Genomic DNA, 21,812 nt, shown 5'->3' on the forward strand with positions numbered 1-21,812 from the left:
AGCCATATCTAACAATGAGTAGACTCCACTGGCATGTCCTCATGGCTGCTGCGTACTTAAGTTTTCATGACTCATCTCCAACTTTCCAGAAGAAAATTAAGTTAGTTCTACTGGGCCCTGTACAGCTAATAATACCCTGTACAGCTAATAATACCCTGTACAGGCTCAGAATGGAAATTGTGAGAAACGTGGCCTAAAACAATTCACTAAGCTAAAAGCAGTAAGCTGACAGAAACAGAGATGTAAATATAATGGGAAATTAGTGCAAGACAGCAGTGTTATAGTCTGTTTTATACGTCAAATATCCACATAAGCCTGTTAACACATATTTCAAAACATTAGCTTTACATACAATCACAGAACCGTAAGAACTACATAGGTCAGAACATACAGTCTTCCACTACTGCAAGCGAGTTTTATGCAGAAAAGGCCTACGACATCCTGTCTGTCCCCTATACCCTACATCACTAACATAATACAATAGTTTAAGAAGGTCAAGAATATAAAAATTAAAATGCACCGCAAACAGTTACTTAGGGATCTCAAGGGCTTTATCAGTGTCCTCACCCCAAGAGAGAACTGGATAAGTAAAAGTACTGAGCGCATCCTGAATACATGCTATCAGAGAAGGCAAAATACTACAAGTTCCACGACGTGCGATCTGATGTGGGACAGAATTTCTTCCTGATCCTAAATCTCACAATCAGTGAATGCAATGGCACCAAGGACACAAGAAGCTCTTCAGTACCACCATCAGAACCATATCATCTCACCTTGCCAAAATCCCATCTCTGGCTGCGGCCTACTGAGAGCACTTCAGAATGAGACACAAACCACAGAGAACCCAGCTGTGCACCGAGGTGGGAGATTCCCTTCCTGCCCTGGTAAGCGACCCGTGGAAACTCCAAAACCTGAAGTTAAAAAGATCCTAAACATAGTACAACCCCCCAAATGGTATTTTCCCTAGTCCTCTCTCAAAAGTAAAACAGCATTAGGATATTTTCAAGCAACTCCCCTCATCTCAGTGGAGCATCAGGTTACATTGCCATAACTCTAGGCTTACCTAGTTCATTTCCTTCCTACATCCTCCATTTCTACTTCTAGACAATATAATTTGGCACAACGTATCACCCCAAAAGGAGATGGAAATGCTCTCTCTCTGCCAGCTAGACTACACTCCTCTCCCATTCTCCACGGATAGTGATGAGTCTTCACAGCAAGAAGCTTCTTACGCAGCATCAGCATGATCCCTCTAGGCTGAGGAGGCGTCCACCTCAATTTACCTTCTACTTTCCTATAAAAGGACATCACATATGTAATATCAGGACTGACTTACAGTGAGCGGGTGGTCTCCGAGTGCCAAGTTTGTAAAGAATCCAAATTTCCTCCTCTTTTAGTGAAGTAGAAGTCTGAGCAATTCCATCAGGCAAAACCTGACAATCTCACACCGGTCTGGTGTTAAATCTAAAGACAAACAAGCAAACAAAAAAAACACCACAGATTAAAAATAAAACTGCTGCATTCTGCCCTTCTATATTTGGGGAACACAAGGGATGAAGGGAGTATGATCTATAAATACCTGTAAATGCTCTACCTTGGGTGGTGGTGGTGGTTGTTGTTTTTAAACTAAAAAGTTTCCCTAAAATACAGCATTTATGACTACACACCTTCCTATCCTGAAGGATAGGTATTACAAGTTCAGGTTAGCAATCCTCTGCAGTATAAAGCAACAAAGTTTTAGTTTATTAACACAATAATAATAGAGTAATGCATTTTGAAACAGAAATCTTTCTTGCCTCAAGGATCCATAATTCTGTACTACAAATGTGTAACTCTACTGGGGGGGGGGGGGGAGGAAAACACACACACCTATAAACATCTCGTCAGCACAAGAAAGAAGAAAAAGAAATCTGCATGGGAAGAGATGCCAGAGGGTACTCTTTCCCTGACAGGCTTATACCATTATTCAGTTGTTGCTTTGAAGCAGCCAGCATGCATTTTTGATATTTAGTCAAATGCACTTTTTCTACAGACGATCCAGTTTTGCACTTTTAGCAGCCTGCAGGATTTCTCTGTACAATATGAGCGCTAGCAATCAGATATGGCTTACGACAAGGTTTAGGTATCTTGAGTTCAATTTGAGTTTAACAGGATCAATATTTTAGCCTCTGTCTATATGCGTACACTGTATAGTCCTTCATTCCGATTATTAGGTTTGAATCTCTGTTGAACCAAGTCAATTCCCGCATCAGCTCGATAATAATCTTCCCAGAAGCATAATCAACATCAAGCAAAACAGTGTCTTGGTACTAGATATCATTTACGGCTTATAAACAAATCATTAAGCTTCCTCTAGAGCTCTGAATCTTTCTTGATCTTTACTCAAGATCAACATGAGAGAACAGCGATTTCTTCAAATTATTTGTACCCTGGACTTAAAACTGTATACAGTACGTAAGCTTGAAAAATAATACCGCTTTAGCAGTCACGATTTAACTTTTTTCCTCAGTTATTATTTCAACATGCTGTCAATAGACCGTCCAGCTTCTTTCAGAAACGAAACTATTTAGTACTCCTGCCTTTGCTGAAGTGTTAGCATAACTGACCTCATTTAGTATTGAAATACCAGCATATTTTCAAAGGAAGAAAGAAAATTTCCCCCATTTTCAACCCACTACGTTTTGAGCAATACTTTTGCCTTCTTTTACCGATTGTCTACACTTAAAAACTCCTAATTTCCCATTTACACTCAATTCTTTTGCTTCTTCTATTTGTTACCTTTCTGAAAATGCCACCACTCCCAGCTGGTCTGTAATCTAAACATCTGTGATCTAATTTTAGGATTAGATCTTGTAATATATTAGCTTACGTATTTTTATAATAATCATAATATTAAGGTTGGAAGTTTTTTAAAAGCAGAGCTAGAAAAAAAAACTTGATGCATCAACTTTGTTATTTCATATTAATTTAAGCTTTTCCTTTATGCTGCCTCTTATGATTAGAGAGCTAAAGAAGCTATTAACGCAATAGCCCATTGACGGTTTTAGCCTGTAGAAGCCTGTAGTGGGCAGAGACAGCTGAAATAACGCGTTTGTGTGAGGAACCAATTTTAAAATTTTATTAGTCAGACATTCCCAAATCTATGCCTGGCATTTTTCCCAGCAATTAAAAAAAGTTATTTTACATTTAAAACTTCCATCTAATCATGCATTACAATCTTTTCATTATTAAGGCAACAGAATCATTTGATAAGGCTCCAAAAAATAAAATACTTAGTCTTGAAAAATAGTGCCTCTAATCCTTGGTATTATTTACATGAACAAAGTAAAAGAAATGGAAAAAATTATTTCGTCTGAAATAGGTTAGTTAATAGTTAATCAGGTATATCTTACATATGCCACAGAAATAGCAGTGATCCTTAAGGGAAGTGACAGATACCAAAGAAGCCTTCTCCTTCACTAGCCACATTAAGCCATCAGCAGTTCCGCACTGACTTTCAAAACATGTGATGGCTTTCAGAAAAGATGTATGCCTTCACTATACCAAAAAGCAAGCAAAATAATTGAGCTTTTCAACACAGCCCAGAAGGTCATGTCTTAGCCAGCAGCTCTGCAAGTCAAGGGACAAGTAAGGGGAATTGCCATTTCTACCATTTTACCCTCAAAGCCTTCACTTAACTGAAAGTTAGACAAAACAATATTGAGAATTTACCACGTTATTATGCAGCCTTATGTGTAAGAGTTTGGCCTTGTCTTCACAACTGCAGATTAGTGAATTATAGGCCACTTTTATACGTCATCTAAGACAAGCCAAATACACAGGCCTTTAACTTGAAGGGAGTTTCTAAAGGTACCTGAGAAGTCCATCGGAGAGCCAAAGCTTGTATCAGCTGCTCACTCAGTTATTCCTTAAAGCCAGCTGGTGCCTTTGCTCTTCCACTCTCTTTCCACATTTTTGCAAGCACAGTAAGTCCTCCTTCCTCCAAAAGGAGTTTTCCCTACAAATCATTGATTGAAACAAGGCCCCCACCTTCCCCATTGCTCCCAAAACTTCTGTGCTGCATTGATGCGATCTAAGACCACATGGACAAACTCACAAAATGCCGTGGATCAGCACACTACTAAGCTCCTCTTCAATCTGCAGCATCCTATATATTCCTATGGCGAGACAACTCAATACAGATCATGAACATTTAGCAAGTCCTTTCCACAACTCATCTATAAAATGGGCCAGCAGGTATAAACTCATTTTTAGAGATTTTCTGTTTCTGAATACTTTGCAATACAGGCATGCTTCCTAAAATCATCAGGGAAACCAAGACCAGTTTAACTGCAACATCTGCCACTCTATTGACTGATCTGTAATTTTTCTAATTCTTTTCCTGGGCTTGTGAAAGAAAACACGACTTCAGCAGACACTCATGTAATATTTCTGGATATCGTATTTACAAAACTCCACATTAGAAAAATTCTAAAGTCTGATAAATTGGAATAGAAGGATAAACTGAATAATAAAAAGTTATCTGACAGTGGGTGACTATAGCTTGTGTGAACAACGTAGAGGGAAGGCTATTTAAGGGAGAACAAAATAAATTAATTACTTGGTATGCAAGAAGAATATGTAATAATTGATATTTTTAACTCTATGAGAAGTCATTAAGCTGCTTTGAACAGAATCAGTTCTAAAGAAAACAGACATTTCAAGCGTATTTCTGGAAAGTCTACCAGGAGCACACCAAACTAAGATGTAATCTGGCAATAAAATTCAAGTTGGTATAAATCTGCAGCAGGCAGGACAAAGCCATTCAGGAGGAACCACCCAGTTCTCTCCTTTCTTATCGTAGCCATTAATTCCTGGTTTCAACTTTTATCAACACCAGTAGCAATAGGACTGCAGAGGGGGCAGGATCAGGACAGAAATCCAGTTAAAAACTAAGCGAGCAAAAAGCCAGATTTTCAGCCACACCGTTACATACTGAATGAACGTTTGTGCCACTACACAGGAGGTTAAAAGGACAAACCAGGCAACTGCAGACAGGAGGGTAGGGCTCCACTAACTATCGTTTAGGAAGCAATATAAAATTATGCTGGGGTTCCCCTGAAAAACGTAACCAGAAATAAAGCAACAGGGAACAGTAAGAAAGAAAGCGTACTGCCAGAAGCAATTTGCAGTAATACACAAAGCCTTCTCAAATTCAGTTTGAACCGTGTGAACAGAAGATGCCACTCTGAGACCACCTATTGAAGTCTTATAGCTTGCATGATGGATAAGCTAGTTACAACTGTCATTATATAGTGCTAGCTTTAATTGCTCTGAGCTAAATATAATTTTAAGAATCTAATAGCTCCCTGGCAGCTTTTCTGACTTTCAAGAAGAGAAAAAAAATCTTCAAATTGGAAAAAGCACACAGGAATACACAGTTTCATGTCACCATAGAGAAACATGAAGAAAATCCCTAAGAAAATTAACTTAAAGTCTCAAATGCTCATTCAGAATTAGTCTTTTCAAGAAGCTGTTTGCTTTACTTTTTCACCTCTCTGGTTCCAATTACGGGAAGTGACTGAAGCTCCTTTTCAAACTTAAGTCATTTATTTGCTTTATTAGCAGACTGCACTGGATCTTGCTCACACCATGCCTCTAGCCAAGAGGCTGCTTTCACAGGCGACCTGCCCTGGTACCCACATGCTTCTTCCTGCATCACCACGCTAAGCACCACAGGGGAGGAAAAAAAGGAGCAAGTCTCCTTCTGCACATGCACATGGCCTGATCCTTACCTACAGCTGCTGCATTAACATGACATATATGAAGGGATTCAAAAATCTGCAATGGCAGCAGAGACTGCACTGCCCCGATAACAGCATGGAACAAGTTCTCTTCTGCCTTCTTGCACTGAATAAGGATTTCCAAAGACTTTAAAGTTCTACATAGCAGGTTCTAATCTCCCTCTCTGAGCTGATAAAGGAGTTGAGGCGCAAAATTTGGCTGATAGCTAGAAATAGGTTCTACAGATTCAGCACTTCTGTTCATCTTAATTTTTTTCATTTAGAGGTTATTATGTAACTGAAATGTCCCTATTTTTGGTACAATTCAGAGGAGGTTTAAAAAAAAAAAAAAAAAGAGACACTGCTGTAATGACAGATCTTTTTGACTTTCCTTTGGGCCATGACTGCAAAACCCCACTGCAATCATCACCTGCTTGTCCCTTCTACCTATTTTCTCTCTCATTTCATTCATTGTCCTCTCCTTCTTCTATTAAGCTAAACTCTTAGCTAAACTCTCTTTATTAAGTTCTCGTCTCCTTCATCCCCATCTTTGCTGAGTGGGCAAAAGAAAAATAAAGCTACTTATTTAAAAAAAAAAAAAAAGGCATTCATCAGACCATATGAATTACTGAATGCCACAGTAGAGCTTTGCCACTGTTACAGAGCTGCGGATGTAGCGTAGGAGCACCAGTTGGAAGTCTGCCAGGAAGTGCCTACTGCACTGAAAAAGAGCAAAACTAATATGCTACTGCTTTTTCTGTTCTCTGACCTACCACTTCTCACATGCAGACCAGGTTAGATAAAACAGGCTAGAGGAACTGCATCTATTTGTTGCTTCTTAAAGGGAAATTTTGAAGCAAGCCTCCTGATATGCACTGTTCTGCAGGAGAGTGTGGATGTTCTACAGCTGGCTGAGCTAACACGCAACAGTAAGACAGGGGGAAAGACCTCTAGCGTCAAGGCAGGGATAGAGAGACTTTACTTATCCACTTCAGCTAAAACAGTATATCATAATGCTTATTACAATGAGGATTTTCTTCCAAAGTAACAGATCAAAATACAGATAAATAGCATCAAGAATAGGGACGAATGATGTAGGCGTTAATATATTTTCTGTCATTCTGGCAGAAGGCATTTTTGTTCTAAACCTTTGCCAGTCAGAAGAGCCTATTTAGTGCAGCTGAATGTTTTAAAAACATATCGTGCATTCATTATGGATAAATACACTCTTAATACTATATGCTAACTGGAGTGAATCAGAGGTGAGCGACCTAGAGCTCTACAGTGCTCTTTCTGGTTCAGCTGCTCCTTTCTCAAGCATTGGCAGCCAGGCATGGCCAGGGCAGCCTGTCAAGGTGTGTGCAGGGTGCAGAGGTCTTGAACATCAAACTTCCACCCTTTCCCCACTTTCAAAACCGCAGTGTGAGGTGCAATGAGAAGAAATGCACCACATGTTGCCTTTTAAGAAAGAAGGTGAAAAATGAAATGCACAAGCAGAAGGAGGAAAGAACAGTGGACATCAGCCAGAACGAATGCAGGATTAGTCTGAGAAAGGAAGCATACAGCTGCAATAACATTATACGACTAACCAGTAAATCCTGACCTGTAGATTAACAGGAGAGAAGACATTGAGAAAAGGCGATTTGATATCTTGCACTGGTAACACTGGAACGATTTTACCCTCCCCTTCAAAACAGGAAGGCCTATGCAAGTATAACCTCCTCCTCTTTCCCTCTTGGCCTCATATGTACGCACAAAGCTCCCCCCCCCCCCCCCCCAAACTGAAGGAACAGTATCATCTGCCTTTGGTCTGAACAATTCTAAAATCTAAATGTTAACAAAACTTTCACAGAAACATCAGTTAAGAAGCTATCACGTTAAAACAATAAGATCGACCAGCATAAATATATGCCAACCTCCAGGAGCTGCAACCTACTTGCAGTAAGCAAGAATTTTTCTTAAGGAAAAATAAATAAAAATAGATGTGGCCAGTTATGATTTTACACATTCCAGAATCTATTCACCAGATGGTTTTCTCTGCATCTGCTGACCTGGAAAACTGTCTCAACTGTAACAACACCTGTAACTGAAAACCTCTGACAACAGCTATTGCGGCTTTATGAAAAACATTTAGGTCACATTTCAGTGAATGCTTTCACTCTCAGATCAAATAATTCACATATGACGGCCCTTCTTTCTCCTCCTTGCACTTTAACTATTTCTATGCTGATCCGAAGCCACAGTATTCCTGGTGTTCAAACTTAAGTAAGTTAGAGCATAGCATAGTGGAAAAAAAAAAAAAAAATCTAAAACTTACTTATAGCTGGATCTCAAATAACTGATCCAACTACACCTCAAAGGATTTGATAAAGAAACATTAAAATATTGAAGAGAGAGAAGTGGGTGAAACACTAGTGTCCAAACTCACTTATGGCAATAGGACTGTCTGGCTGATGGACTTATTCCTGAGAGAAGACGCTGGCCCTCTGAGACAAGGAGGTGAGAAGAAGTGATTTATAGATGAAAGCAAGAAGTGAAAGTTTCTGGGCACCCATGCACTCTTCCCATCTAACCTCACTGCACCAGCAGAGGAAAATGAGGATGTGGCCAAGAACTACTCTTATCTCTGAAGATTTGTTAAAAGAATTAAAGTCCTGACACATGGATGAGAAGAGGGGTCAGGCAGGCAAGTAGTCTGTCTAGGTAAACAGGCATGGTCAGATAAAGCATCTAAAGTATTTGCATACGAATAAAACGAGGCCCATACTACAAAACTGAAGAGCTCAAATTAGGTATTAAATATACAGCTAGATATCACAAGGATAGCAGAGGCTTGGGGGCTAAACATGCATTTGAAAAGTATATGCTAACCAGAGAAGCCAGAAGTAGAAATAAGTGTAGTAGTACCTAGCTTCACAACTTAAAATAGTGAAAGATTATTAAAACAAAAAACACACAGACACACACAAACCACCAACAATAACCTGAAAAATTAAGGGAATCTGTTTGGGTCAAAAAAAGCACTTTAAAGAAGGACAGTTCAAGTAGCTTTATTAGGAGAGGCCACTATTAAGAGGTCACTATCAACTCCAAAAATCCAGCCTTGGTACAGGTTTTATTTTATGAGAATGTAATATATCACAAGGAACTGTGCATTACAAGAGACTAGCTTCTCTGACAAGGTGAACAATGAGCAAGAGGAACTAGATGAGGAGGTCAGGTGGGCTGAGGAATTCACATTCTCCAGATCAATAACACTGAGCTGAAGTTTTAGAAGTGCAAAAACTAATCTAGAAATGCCTCAGGGGAGCTAGGGTACAGTAGACAACTTCTAAGATAAAAACAGGCCTAACTTCCTCAACCCCTAAAAAAGGCAGGAAAGGAATTGATTAAAGAAGTTGCACCTCATATGTTAAAGGGCAGAGGTAAAGTTAAAACTTTCCCTTAAAAAATGGAGTAAGTTTACATTTAAGGAGTTCTTCATCCATGCACCAAAAGGTAAACAAAGGAGTAACCTCCCAGTAAAAATTGGTTAGTAAAGAAACAAAGACGGGCAGTCTACCATGAAAAAGGCCTGGAAATTATCACAATTAGAAAAAAATCAAAAATCTTAGGAGCACAAGTGGGGAAACCAGATGATGCTTTTACAGAATTCTGAAAGAAAAGGCACATGAAACAATTGTAAATACAGTTTTTGATGCATTTGGATACCTCAAGCTACTGTGCCTACCTCGCCTGTAGCTGACAGAGGCATTTTAAAATGTAGTCTAATTTTTAAGCCGACCAAAAGAAAATCTGAGATACTCTGTGATGGCAGGATAGCAAACAGAATACTGATCTGTAAAGCTCAAGGTGGGGAGAGGGAAGGGAAAAGAAATCAAGCCTACTGGAGTCAGTAGCACGCAATATTTTGGAGCAAGTTGATGACACACAAGGAAATAGTACGTGGGTCTACCAAAGGCCAACGGTGTGAGATTAACCAGTATATAAACATATATAAAAAGGAAAAGGGAAATAAGTAGATCTCATCTGGACCTGACAACAATTGCAAAAGCTGGAAATGATCATGATTAGTAGAAGAATTGTAAAGTGATTAACTAATTGGCCTGAAGATAATCAGAAGATATCAGGCTGGACAGATATCACCAAGACAGTTTACCTAGAACTGTCTTGGGGCTGGTTTATTTAATAGCCATAAATGGTGAGAGAAAATACCAGTTTTAGCTGGATGTACATGCTGGTTGTGAATACACTTAGTCAGAATCCTAGAATAAAGCTTTAGTGAAAGCGGTGAAGTTTTGAAGTATTCTGTTTATGGGACAACCGGGGACAAACAAATTGAAGTATCTAACGAAATTTGCCGCTGACAAGTACAGAGGCACCTTTGATGCACTGAATGACTAGAGCCCCAGAGAAGGAGGCTCTGAGAAACTGGAGCAGTGACAAGGGATACCATTCTTTAGTACCCAATCAAAAGCTAGCCACCCAAGGAGCAAGGTAAGCAGAAATTCTGCTGTAAGCAGCTGGAGGCGACCAAGGAGGGGAGGGTACTTGCATGTATGAGCTGATTACAGGTTCACTCAAATCACCTATTTGATGAAGGCTTGAAAAAAGAAAAAGCTATCCTTTGACACAAAGTAAGGCATTCCCTACAGAGACAGATAGGGAAGCACTAAAAAAAGTCATTGTGCAAGGCACTGCTAGCATATAATCTGGTCAAAACACCAAGAATAGCAGCTAAGACACTACTGAGATAAAAGCTTATACAAGAAAGATGGACAGCAGAATATTCTCCTACAGTGAATATCGTGAGCATATCTGGTCTTCCACAACACAAGATTCTCTGCGTCTCCAAGTTTAACCGAAGGTCTAGTGGCATGGCTGGGGGAATGGAGAGTCTCCCCTGCATAACGGACAAAGAGGTCAGCCAGCTCAGCTTAGCAAAACAAAGACTGAGAGGGAATGTAGCTGTTCTTATAAATGTCAAGAGGAAATACCTATTTTCGCTAAATAGTCACACTAGCTGTGAATATATTCAGTCAGAACCCTAGAATAGAGTTTTAATGAAAAGAATGAAGTTCTGAAATATTCTGTTTACGAGACAACTGGGGACAAACCTATTTTCAGAAGGTGCCTTGATCAATTTACAAGAGGGATTATACCCCCTCCTCCACATGCACACACTGTTGGCTGCTACAGGAACACGGAACATAAGTATCCAGGAACTCTCTTCCACTCCTATGATGCATCAGTACAGCCACTTTCAGCAGGAATGACTTATCTACCACATATAAGTGTTACTAATAATAATTTAACCTCTACTGCCAACCGACCTTGACTTAATATTTAAGAAGCAGTTACTTTGGGCTTACTCACTTTTTAAGTTTACTATGAAATAAGTAAACCCTTTCGTGTGATTTAATTCCTTAAGCACTCCCTAAATTAGATGAATATATGATTCTTCCTTCCTTACTGTGTAAGCTACTTGGCTCAGACTAGGAACAAATGAAACTATGCACACAGAAGTTTTATTCTCCGGAACTTGCCCAATTTGTTTCTTCTGCTTTTAACAAATAGTCCAAGGTACTTCCTAGCCTATGAACATGACCATCCTTTGTCACATTCCCTTACAGTCAGTCTATGCTTTTAGAAACATGATGAAAGAGAAATCTGGTAAGCATTATTTCTTTTTTCAGAAGGCTGTCACAAGTTGGAGGCTTGGAGTGTAAGAATCTAACCTGTAAATCCAACTACTCCAAAAATATTTTTTTCATATTTCCTCTAGGGGATTTTTTTTAAATATCAACAATTTAATACATGTCTTTTTCTCTGCAACTCTAACATACAAAGCATCCGTTAAAGCCAGTTAGCACTGACAACTAGATATGCTAAAGTTTCCCTTCCACTAGACCATCCTGCTGCTTAATAAATCTGTGAAAGGCATGCCTTAGGAAGATCGCAAGCAAAGCTCCTACGTTACACACTTTTGCACGCAAGTACTTCAGTGACATTCACATACCAGCTAAAAGGTTTCAAAAGACTATTTGCAAATATTTGCTCAAAACTCTGCCAGTATTTTCAAGGGCCAGAAAGAGTCATAGGGAACTAGAAAAAGCAGCTGGGTCAACCAGAATAAGTAGTGAGAAATTAAAATTTGTTCTTTTTAACACACACACATATACATCTCTTATTTATGAATATATACATATACCTCTCTCTATATATTCATGTATGTAACGATCCGTTTTCCTATCCCTCAATACACCTCGATCCATCCCTCCCTCCCTCCCCAACTCAAGCTCTATTAGTCTACACTAATATAGAAGACATGGCCTTACTGATACCAAAGTAATGCACAACTGATGCATAGCTTATGCCTTCTTCTCTCCTGCATTTAAGTAACCCACTGCATGGCTGGTCAAGTGGCAACACATTTAAGGACTGTTGAGCAAAGACGTTAAGAATAAAAATCCTTCAAAAATTCAGCTTCTGCAAGATGCAAGCTTCCTAATATTCAAAAAATTGAATTCTTTTTTTGTTTTAACACATAAAACACTATCACTTAACAACAAGCAAAGATAATCCTTATGTAGAAGGACTCTGCACATTAAACTATTAAGTAATAGTTTAATTTGAGAATAGCAAAAAATAAATGACTCCCATTCTGCACTGAATAAAGGATGTTTCATGCTAACTGTGCATTTTATCCATATTAAAGTAAATAAAGCCAGCTCATTGGGCAAGGAACATTTGGTAATGCAACATGAGTTGCCATTATGCCTGGATTATCAAGACTGAAACGGCATGCGCTGTTAGGAAACCCTGGATGTTTTCAAATGCCGAGCCATGCCACTGAAACAGAGACTTCCATGGGCTCTGCAGCAGGAAGTAGCCGTCACTTACTGACAAGCTCCACAATATTTTCCAGAGTGAAAACACTGGATTTTACCTACCAAGATACAGCCACTACTCCACCATTGAGCTGCACTGGAATAAGGAAGCTACATGTTTAAAAGTAAAAAGATGGCTAAAAACACAGCTAAAAATAAATGGGAAGTTGCATCTCCCCTGTTCAGCTTATCATACTAATCACCTAGGACTAAAAGCAGATTATTTAAAGCCTGCCTGATAACAATAATGACCTTGCGTGCTTTCAAAAACACTCAGTGGTGTCCCATTCCTTGAAATTTCATATTTTAAAATGAAATTTTATCTCCAGTAGAGGATCTTCAATATACCAGAAGTTTCATGCCTAGACATGGCAGAATAAAATGACCTTGTATACTTAAGTGCTCCTGCAATAAAGGAAAAAAGCATTTTACAAGTAATTTTGTAAAAGTTTGACAATATATATATATTTTTTTAAATAAAAATCAAAGTCTCATCAGCCAAACAGATCCTGGCAATGGCTTTATTGTTGCCTTACAAGTTGAACTGCTGATACTGACAAACTTCAAAACATACAGGGCAATACAATACAATACCTAGAAAAATGCAAAGTGGTATCTTTGTGTGGAGAGAAGCCTATGCTTCAGATGTCCTGTGGAAAATTTTAACATCGCATCTCTCAATCTCAAATGAAGTTCCATACTTACCAAGCGAATTGAATGAAAAAAAATATGATTTCAGTAGGGCAAGTTTATACTTATTCTAATGAAGTAGAATGTTAAAAAGCTCGTTTCAACAAAATAGACTGGATGTCAGATAAAAGGCAAGAATGTTATTTCTCTTTCTCAATAATTTGTAACTCTTTAAACCCTGGGAGATATCTGGTAATTAAGCCTTTGTTTTATAAGGCTTATAAGGTTATTGTAACATTGAGTGCTTCTGATTTTAATGCCTTGCAGATAAGATAGGTGGATTTGAAGGACAGTAACAAATCTGCAACTGAACTCAGAATTATTACTTTTTTTTTTTTTTTTTTAAATACAGGAAAGATAATGAATGGGTGTTATAGCCCTTGAATTTCAGCAGCTGTGGCAGTGGTGTAAAAGCTTTGAATGGTTTCTTGCTAGTTAGGTCAGTCAGTAAAAATTATCAGTACTATTCAGTTAAGTAAGACAAGAAGCCACTGTAATGACCTGACCTGATATTTTTAACTCAACTTGCAAACTTCCATATTTGGGGGTGGGGAGGGAAAGGATGTTCAGATTTTTTTTCATGGAAGGTCAAGAACAACATGGCAAAGCAGCCTCTCGTATCCAGCCCAGAAATCTAAACCCAGCAAGATGCCTGATACCACAGTAGTAGGCAAACAGTGCGTCTCAGCTGTCAGACATCTTACTCGGTAAATAGTCTTCCCAGATTATTTGTTGATGCTAGCTAGTAAGGGTACATCTACTGAATTTATAGATCCACTTCCAAGAAAAGGTAACTTGCTCGCCAGGACATGAAAAGGTCCTGCAGAATATCCAAATTCTCTTCCTTCCGTTATTTGGCCCTATTAAGTTAACAAGAAATACAAACTCTTCCAACTTGGTTGTTGTTAAAGTTCTACAACAGGGCTGCTCTGCTACAGCCTAGATTCTCCCCACTTCATATACAAATTGCAGCTAATTAGCAAACCCCATTAGTTCTATTTCAGAAGTTGACCTCTAAGGCAGCTTCTGTCAGACAGATACCACCAATCTTCCACAAGCAGTCTATTCCAACTATAGTTGCACTCTGCTATATGAAAGATTACCTTTATCCTGGCCATAGCCTTGTGTAATGATCCACTCATGACCCAGGCAAGACTGGAACACACTAGGACTGCAATAGGCTTCTCCAAAAGCATTTATAAATCTAGCAGTTTGAAGAGCAGAGCTGCATAGTTTTGACATGCTCATCCTCAAATCAGTGTTCTGTTGCGTTTATAGCGTTATATATGCAGAGCCTATCTAAAGCTCATTGCAAGCTAAATTAAACCGCAAAATATACTAGTACAGTTATGTATCTTAACAAGTGACAAAAGCATTATCATAACGTTATCTTTTAAGGAAACTAAACATGGCTGTTCCGAGCGATTCCACTAACCATACTTAACAAGAGCAAGAAAGATGCAGTTCTGAGAACTTACCAGGACACTGCAGTGCCAGGGTAGACCACAGAGGCTAATTAATCACCTTTCCTTCCTAGCAAAGAAATACTTCTCCCTTCCTCTCCTTCTCCTCTCCCCGCCCCCAAGTCTCCCTTACTTTTTTTTTTTCCTTATCTTTAAGTATAGTCTTAATAATGCTTCTTGCTGGTTCTCTTTTGTTTCTTTTTTCCACTATTGCTTGTTTAAAAGCAGAGATCTGCAATCTTTTAGCAGTAACGCTAGCTTTAAATAGACTGATGCATGCTAGGTGGCCTGCTTCTTTTGAGGTGGTGAAAGCAATGCTAAAAAAATGGACTAGCAAGTTCTTAGAACATCTGCTACCCAAATGGCTGTAGGACTCCCAAGAATCAGAGAGGCCACATACCACTGAGCTGCACAGGCACAGATATATGCAATTAAAAAAAAAAGTTATTAAATTAAAGAAAGGTATCTCTCAGCAAGTATTAGCCTGCCTGCCTTTGGCAAGAAGCAAGGTATCAGAGAGGAAACCAGAGAAAGTCACTGCAAACTCCTATCATAGTCATCTTAACAAAACGGCAAGGACTCTCAGGAGGCCACATCCCTTTGAGGGTTAGCTTCATCAGCTCCCCGATCAGCAAACAAGCAATTACTAGGAGGTATGTTAGGAACCCCATTGGTACCAGTGATTTACACTTAGTTACTACTTTAAGGCACTCAAGCAGCGCCACATAAGATTAACAGCCACTTGCTATTTCTTTTTTTAAGGTATGTGAGACAGTCAGGAGAGGATGACTGGTGACCAATTCACATTCACACTGAAACTTTTTTCCTGCTAATATGCAAGTTGCACTTACAGTTTATGTTTTCAAAGCTGTGTCAAGGGGAGCTCAGCACTCATATTTGTGACAAGTAGGGGATATGGAAGATTAAAAGTTTGCTGTCTTGAGAATACAGCATTTTATCAAATTATTAAGCAAGCTTATTTTCAATAGCAAGGGTAGCTCCAGATGCCATAGACACAGGAACATGCCTTGCTTGGTGTTCAGGGGAGACGCTGCTATTATGCTCCACAGTCTGAGGCAATGGCAGAACCCTTCCGATGAAGGGACTTAGTGAGACAACATTGGTTTCAAAGCCATCTCTTGTCATTAGAGATAGGACAGCAAAGGGTTTCCCATAAAAACAAGAATTGTACATTCCACTTGAGGAACTAAAAGGATGAAGGAATTCCCTCTATCTCTTCTCAAGGCTATTCTTCTAGACACATTGACTAAACAACCATTTTTGAGGAAAGGAAGATATTTAAATACTATGAGCAAACGATTGCCAAGATGGGGGGAAAAGTAGTGCCAAAGAACTAGATCCTACTCTGCTCATGTAGGAGCTCAAAGCACAAGAATTAATCGACTACAACAAGCAAAATTAAGAATGACACAGATGAGCTTGTGTACAGAGAAAAGTCTCCGGCATACACAGTTCTGTTGGTGACTGACAAGGTATTCAGAGTTTGTCTTTTCTATAGTTATAGTTATTGCCTGAGCAAAGGAAGTTAAACTCTTAAGGCAAACAGTACACCCATAGACTTTTTTTCTCTGTTGAAACTGCTAAGACCAGGAGCTTCAGTCAGTTTCACCAGCAGCTAAATAACAAGTCACTGCACAGATTAAAATCAGAACAGCAACAATGTGTACACTGCACCTCTCAGTCAGACAAGGAGAGCAGAGCTTGACTAATGTCCTGTTCCATGACTACAAAGGAAGGGTTTTCAACTTCAGCTTGAACTGTCACAAAAATGAAAAGCAAAGTACAAAGGCACATAAAGAAGAATTTTATCTGTAGCCTTTCTTCTGAGAGTTATCAGATGCTATTAGCTGGCCACTGTCTATGTCTGGATGCCTTAAGGAACAATACAATTAGTAGGTTTGGAGATCCCTCTGAGGGCAAGAAACTCACAGCAGCTCTAAATGTACCATTTCAGATCAGGGCTTAGAAGTCAGTGAAAGTCAGTTGTCAGTCTTCTTCCTCCCACCTGTTGTACATAACAAGGACTTCTATAGAATCATGCTCATCAGCATTTTTTCCTCCTGAAAGAGACTCAGGAGCCATATGCAGGATAGGTTTGCAACCAAAGACTGAGAAACGGCAGTAAATAGGCATTGCAAAAATTGGCCAGCACCTTCTACATCAAAAGTGGCTCAATTCATGTCTTCTTCAGTTTTGTCATTAGTATCATGGAGCACCTGGAAACTGAAATAGGATTAAGCACTGCTGTGCTTACTGCTACTTATTAACACGTGACTTCTACTACCCTAAGGAGCTTGCAGTGAGTCAATGGTGTTTCAGCACAACAGACTGGAAGGACAGTACAGGCTGAGCTGCACTGGACTGAACTCATCAAATGCATTTCTCAATCTCAGCTAGAACTCTTAAAGCCAGTTTAACCATACATGATGCAACATTTATGACTGAATATATCAATCTACATGAGGAAAAAGATCAAAAACTACATGAAATAATACGTAATCATGCTGCAGTAAAATAGTCACACTAAACTCAAACATACTAATAATGCACATATCAGATCTATTATTGAAATTTTTAAATATAAATATATAAAAGTTCAAAACATTTAGAACTTACCTGAGTCACTTGAATACTGGAAGTTGGAAAAAACTTGTGTAAATGTTCTGTTTTCTTCCTCCACTGAGGCTGTCCTCAACTTTTGCAAGCAACTTGCAACAACACGCCTTGAGTTTCATGTTGGTAGAGCTTCAACACTACCACTAAAATACTGTGTTGATTCACGTTGTAACTTCATGTATGCTCAGAAGTACCAGAATCTATTATATGATACAGGCTACATGGAAACCATGAGCAGCACACTAAAAACAGACTGAAAGGAGCAGGAGTTATGGATATCCAGCCTTCAAGCATCAGATCCACAGCAAAGCATTTTGTAACTATCATGTTTCCTACTCTGTGCTACCTGAATTCTTATATTCATTACCATCAACACCCATGCCATCGAACACTGGATGGCAGACACCAAACGAATCTATTTTAATTAAAATACATTCCTCTCTCTTAGTTTTAGTTTCTGTGCTCAGTTCTGTGTTAGTAGAAAAGGACACGCACCCACAACAGGATGGAACATCCTTCAGATGAACAAGAAACTAAAGTAATGAAACAGTTTGTTTCTAGGCACAATGTTCAAGGATTTACATGTTTGTACCACAAGTGACAGCTGCACAAGACTAAAGACATTGTCTGTCCCCTCAAGTATACTGCTTCAACATAACTGCGAAGGCAGAAAACTGAAAAACAAAAATTCAACATCTGAAAGAGCAAAGCTGGGTAAGTTCTGTAACAAACACGTTAGTATCAACTCAGGAAGTTGTTTGTCAGGTCACAGAGAATCTCCTTCCTATATCTGAAGCTTGACACAGGACAGGACAACTAGACTCTCCTGTAAGTTTCTTTGGCTATCAGAGGAATGGTGTACCACAGTACCGCCTAGCTGCTTACCAGCAAAACTTTCCACTTTCATCACTATGAGTCAAATCTTAACATAACTGAAATTGGTTGAGAAATTTCCACCAACTTCAATAATATCAAAGCATGTCCTGATATAAATACTATGCTTATTCTGAAGTATAAAAGTACCTTGTAGTTGTACAACCCCATCTTCATAATGCTGCTTCATTTATCCCTGCACTCTTCAAAGAGGTGCACTACTAAATTAAAGCTAAAAAGGTATTATTTAGAAAATGAGAAAATCCTTCCTATGCAAAAGGTAGCATATACATATATAATTTTTCCCCCCCCAACAACTGAAAACTCATTTTTACAATTAGAATCCATAAGATGCAAAACTGCCAGAATAACAGTGTTTTCTATTTACTTTCTACACAGTATGGAGCAAAACCTATGGAATGCAACTAATGAAGGAAAGCCTATTATAGAAAGATATGCATCTGTTTATAATAAATGTGGTTTTACCTAGTCCAAATTCTGTAAGATGACATACATACCAACACACACAGCTGCCCTACAAATAAGGTTTTGTATAAAACACATTGCACTTACATTTGCAAAGCGAATGAACTAGCCACACATGCAGCGCAGCAATAAACCCCCTCAGAGTCTCACCATCATTTCCTGTCCTTCGTGAATATGCTAGTAATTTCAGCCCAACCACAACTGCTCTGCACCACCCCCAGAACACAGTCGCACACACGTGCACAGATAACATTTCCAATTCCTAAAGTTGCCCTCCCAACCTTCCTGCATACAAACCCAGATATCATATGGAATGAGAAAAGAGGACGGAAAAGGGCCTAACATGAGGGGTCAGGGTAAAGGAAAAGAGAGTAAAAATTACGAACTCTATCGTTTAGTCAATGGGCTAGGAATTAGAATGAAAATATTTAGCTTAATCTATTAAAATACACACTGGAGATTATTAGTTAAGATGCATTTGTTACATTTTCAGTAAAAAGCTGGGAATACAAAAAATAAAAATAAAGCTCAGAGAAACTAAAAGCCGAGGTTACCCAAGGCTTTACAGAAAATGCCCATATAAAAATATGCTTTAAATGCCTGAACTTGACTTACGAGCTCTGTTGAAATTAAGTAGAGTGAAACATCATTCTGAACTCTATGATTAATCAATGAAAGTCAAGTGATGAAGCAACATCCATTGTTCCCTGTGTCCCTTTTCAAGAAAGCAGAGACTGAAGAACACCGTTACAATCATTAGAGGCCTAGAGAGGGGAAAAAAGAAAAAGCAGACACATTACCTTACAAGGAAAGATAAAATTATTAAGTGTCCTTCTCTATAGCCATTTCAGATATTCTGCTAGTAAAATAAATCAGCAACTGCCAGTTAAGAACATGAAATGGTTTTAAAGTAATGAAGCATTTAAATGCTCAAATTGCTTAATTTGTCCTCAAATGGAAATTACATTAACTTGGATACTGAACTAAAGTGAATGGATTTAATTAACCTATTTTCTTGAAGATGTGAGCAGAAAAAAAAAGTAATAGCAGTAATTTTTTTCTTACACTAGGACAGAGAACCACAGACTTAGACAAGAGCAACTGCTGTACCAATATCCTCAAGATTCCTGAAGTTACATTAGCAACCAGCTGGCTGCCAGTTATATTTTCCAAAGCACACAGCAAGAGGGGAAAATCTGCAGTGGCTCCCTGCTGAATGACTCCCGGGAAACTTGCCCCTCGAGCCTTGGGGCTTAGAACCGATACAGGATTACATTTTGGAAACAGATGCTTGGTTTATCAATTAACCTAGAATTAAATCCATTTCAGTGCCACAAAGAGCATACCGGGAATTAAATACGTTAACTGAGTCGTATTCAACAGCACACTCCCAAGGCAGTGAAAGATTTTCAAGTTGGTTATCAAGCTGAGAGAGATACACTGTGTTGTAACAGCACAACCGGGGATCTCGGCGGATTGCAAGAGATGAGGTGCTTCAATCCGATTTCTTTTCAGGACGGTTTAGCGGGGTAGGAAGTACGCGCGCAGGCTGGCGGACCAAAACGCCGCGTTTCTAGCAGCAGCCCAGCTCCCGCCCGCACCACGGGCAGCGCAGCGGGATCGCCTGCCCGCGCCCGGCGGGGGCCCCGGCCCCGGCCCCGGGCGGCTCCTCGGCCAGACGGGAAAGCTGCTTTTCTTGCGGTAAAAAAGCCACTTTTCTCCGTTGCCACCACTCTCTCCCCCCGCCCCCCCCCCCGCAGCGCCCGGGAGGCCGCGGGGCGGGGTCGGACGGGCCCCGCCACCCCTCAGCGGCCGCGAGCCCCCGCCAACGGCCGCGAGCCTCCGCCAACGGCCGCAACCGCCCCCCTCCCGCCCGCTACGCCCCGCCGCCCCCCTCCCCGCAGCACGGCGGGGGAAGCGGCCCCCGACCCCGCCCGGGCACCCACCTGAGCCCCTCACCTGCCTCCGGCGGCCGAGCTACGGCCCGCCGGACGGCTCCGCCATGACCCGGACAGCGGGTCCCTACAGCCGGCGGGAAGGAGGGAGAGAAGAAGAAGTTGGGCGGGAGCGACAACCACAACCATAATCTGCAGCCCTACCTGCGCCGGTCCCAGCGGGAAGGGCGGCAGCGCACAGAGCGGCGCCTCCACTCGCCTCGGCTTCTAGGGGCCGTTCACGAGAGGGACTGGCTGCGGGGGCCGGGCCCGCCGCTCTTGATTGGCAGCAGCGCTGACCAAAGGAAAGCTCGAGCTCTGATTTCCCCCCCCCCGCCAAAAGGCGTTATTCCCGCCCTCCGCGGCTGTTTGGGGGGGGGGTCGTGACGTCACGTCACGGGCGGTGCCTCTCGGACAGGTGGAGAGCGAGGAGGCGAGGCGAAGCGGGCGGGCAGGCGGGGTGAGACGCCCTCCCCTCCCCTACCTTCCCCTCCACGGGCGACGGGAGCCGTCCCTGAGGGGACGCGGGGACGGTGCCGCGGGGGGAGCCCCGGGCTAAGCCAGGTGCTGGGACAGGGCAGGCTGCAAGCAGGGCGCATGACGCCTCAGGGCGGGCAGGCAAGGGGTGGGGGGGGGTTGAGGCACAGGGCTAATCCCGCACCGGCTTTATTGGAAACTCTGAGCTGAGGGATTGCCGGCTGCCCCCGCCGGCCCGGCCCAAGGGCACACGGCCTCCCCTCGCCCCGGGGACCGGCTGCGACCCGCCGAGCCGGCGCCGGCAGGGGCGGCTTAGGCGGGGAGCCGGGGCCGCCCGCTAACGGCCGCCTGCCGCAGCCGCGAGGAGGTGGAGGGGGGCTCCCCCCCCCCCCCCGCCGTGCCCCGGGAAGGGCTCTTGTAGTTCAAGAGATTCCCCCCCCTCCTTGCCTTCCTCCCCCTCCCCCCGCCCTGGCATCCTAAAATTAAGTGTGTTTCTCTGAGTCGTATTTAAAAAGAAACGACTTGAATGACTAATTGGCTCCAAGTTGTTAGTAGCTCTCTGGACTGTTTCCATAAATCCTTTAATGTGCGCACTAAATC

General features: G+C 41.1%; 1 protein-coding gene across 14 annotated transcripts in view; it reads right to left on the bottom strand.

The window, feature by feature from the left end:
- Positions 1-21,104, bottom strand: part of OSBPL3 (oxysterol binding protein like 3) — a 95,301-nt gene extending 74,197 nt beyond the window's left edge. For 4 of the 14 annotated variants that reach the window (XM_068935173.1, XM_068935168.1, XM_068935172.1 and 1 more), the window contains exons 1-3: positions 20,901-21,104; positions 19,417-19,565; positions 1,337-1,464 (exon numbers count right to left, since the gene is read on the bottom strand). The gene's annotated coding sequence lies outside the window, so the exon portion shown is untranslated. Of the gene's footprint in view, positions 1-1,336; positions 1,465-17,442; positions 17,696-18,888; positions 19,396-19,416; positions 19,566-20,747; positions 20,813-20,900 lie in introns of those variants that run through there. The other 10 variants (XM_068935170.1, XM_068935161.1, XM_068935175.1 and 7 more) reach the window with 8 other exon arrangements.
- Positions 21,105-21,812: the final 708 nt, after the last annotated feature.

The sequence above is a fragment of the Struthio camelus genome, chromosome 2, assembly GCF_040807025.1.
Source record: "Struthio camelus isolate bStrCam1 chromosome 2, bStrCam1.hap1, whole genome shotgun sequence".
NCBI lineage: Eukaryota > Metazoa > Chordata > Aves > Struthioniformes > Struthionidae > Struthio > Struthio camelus.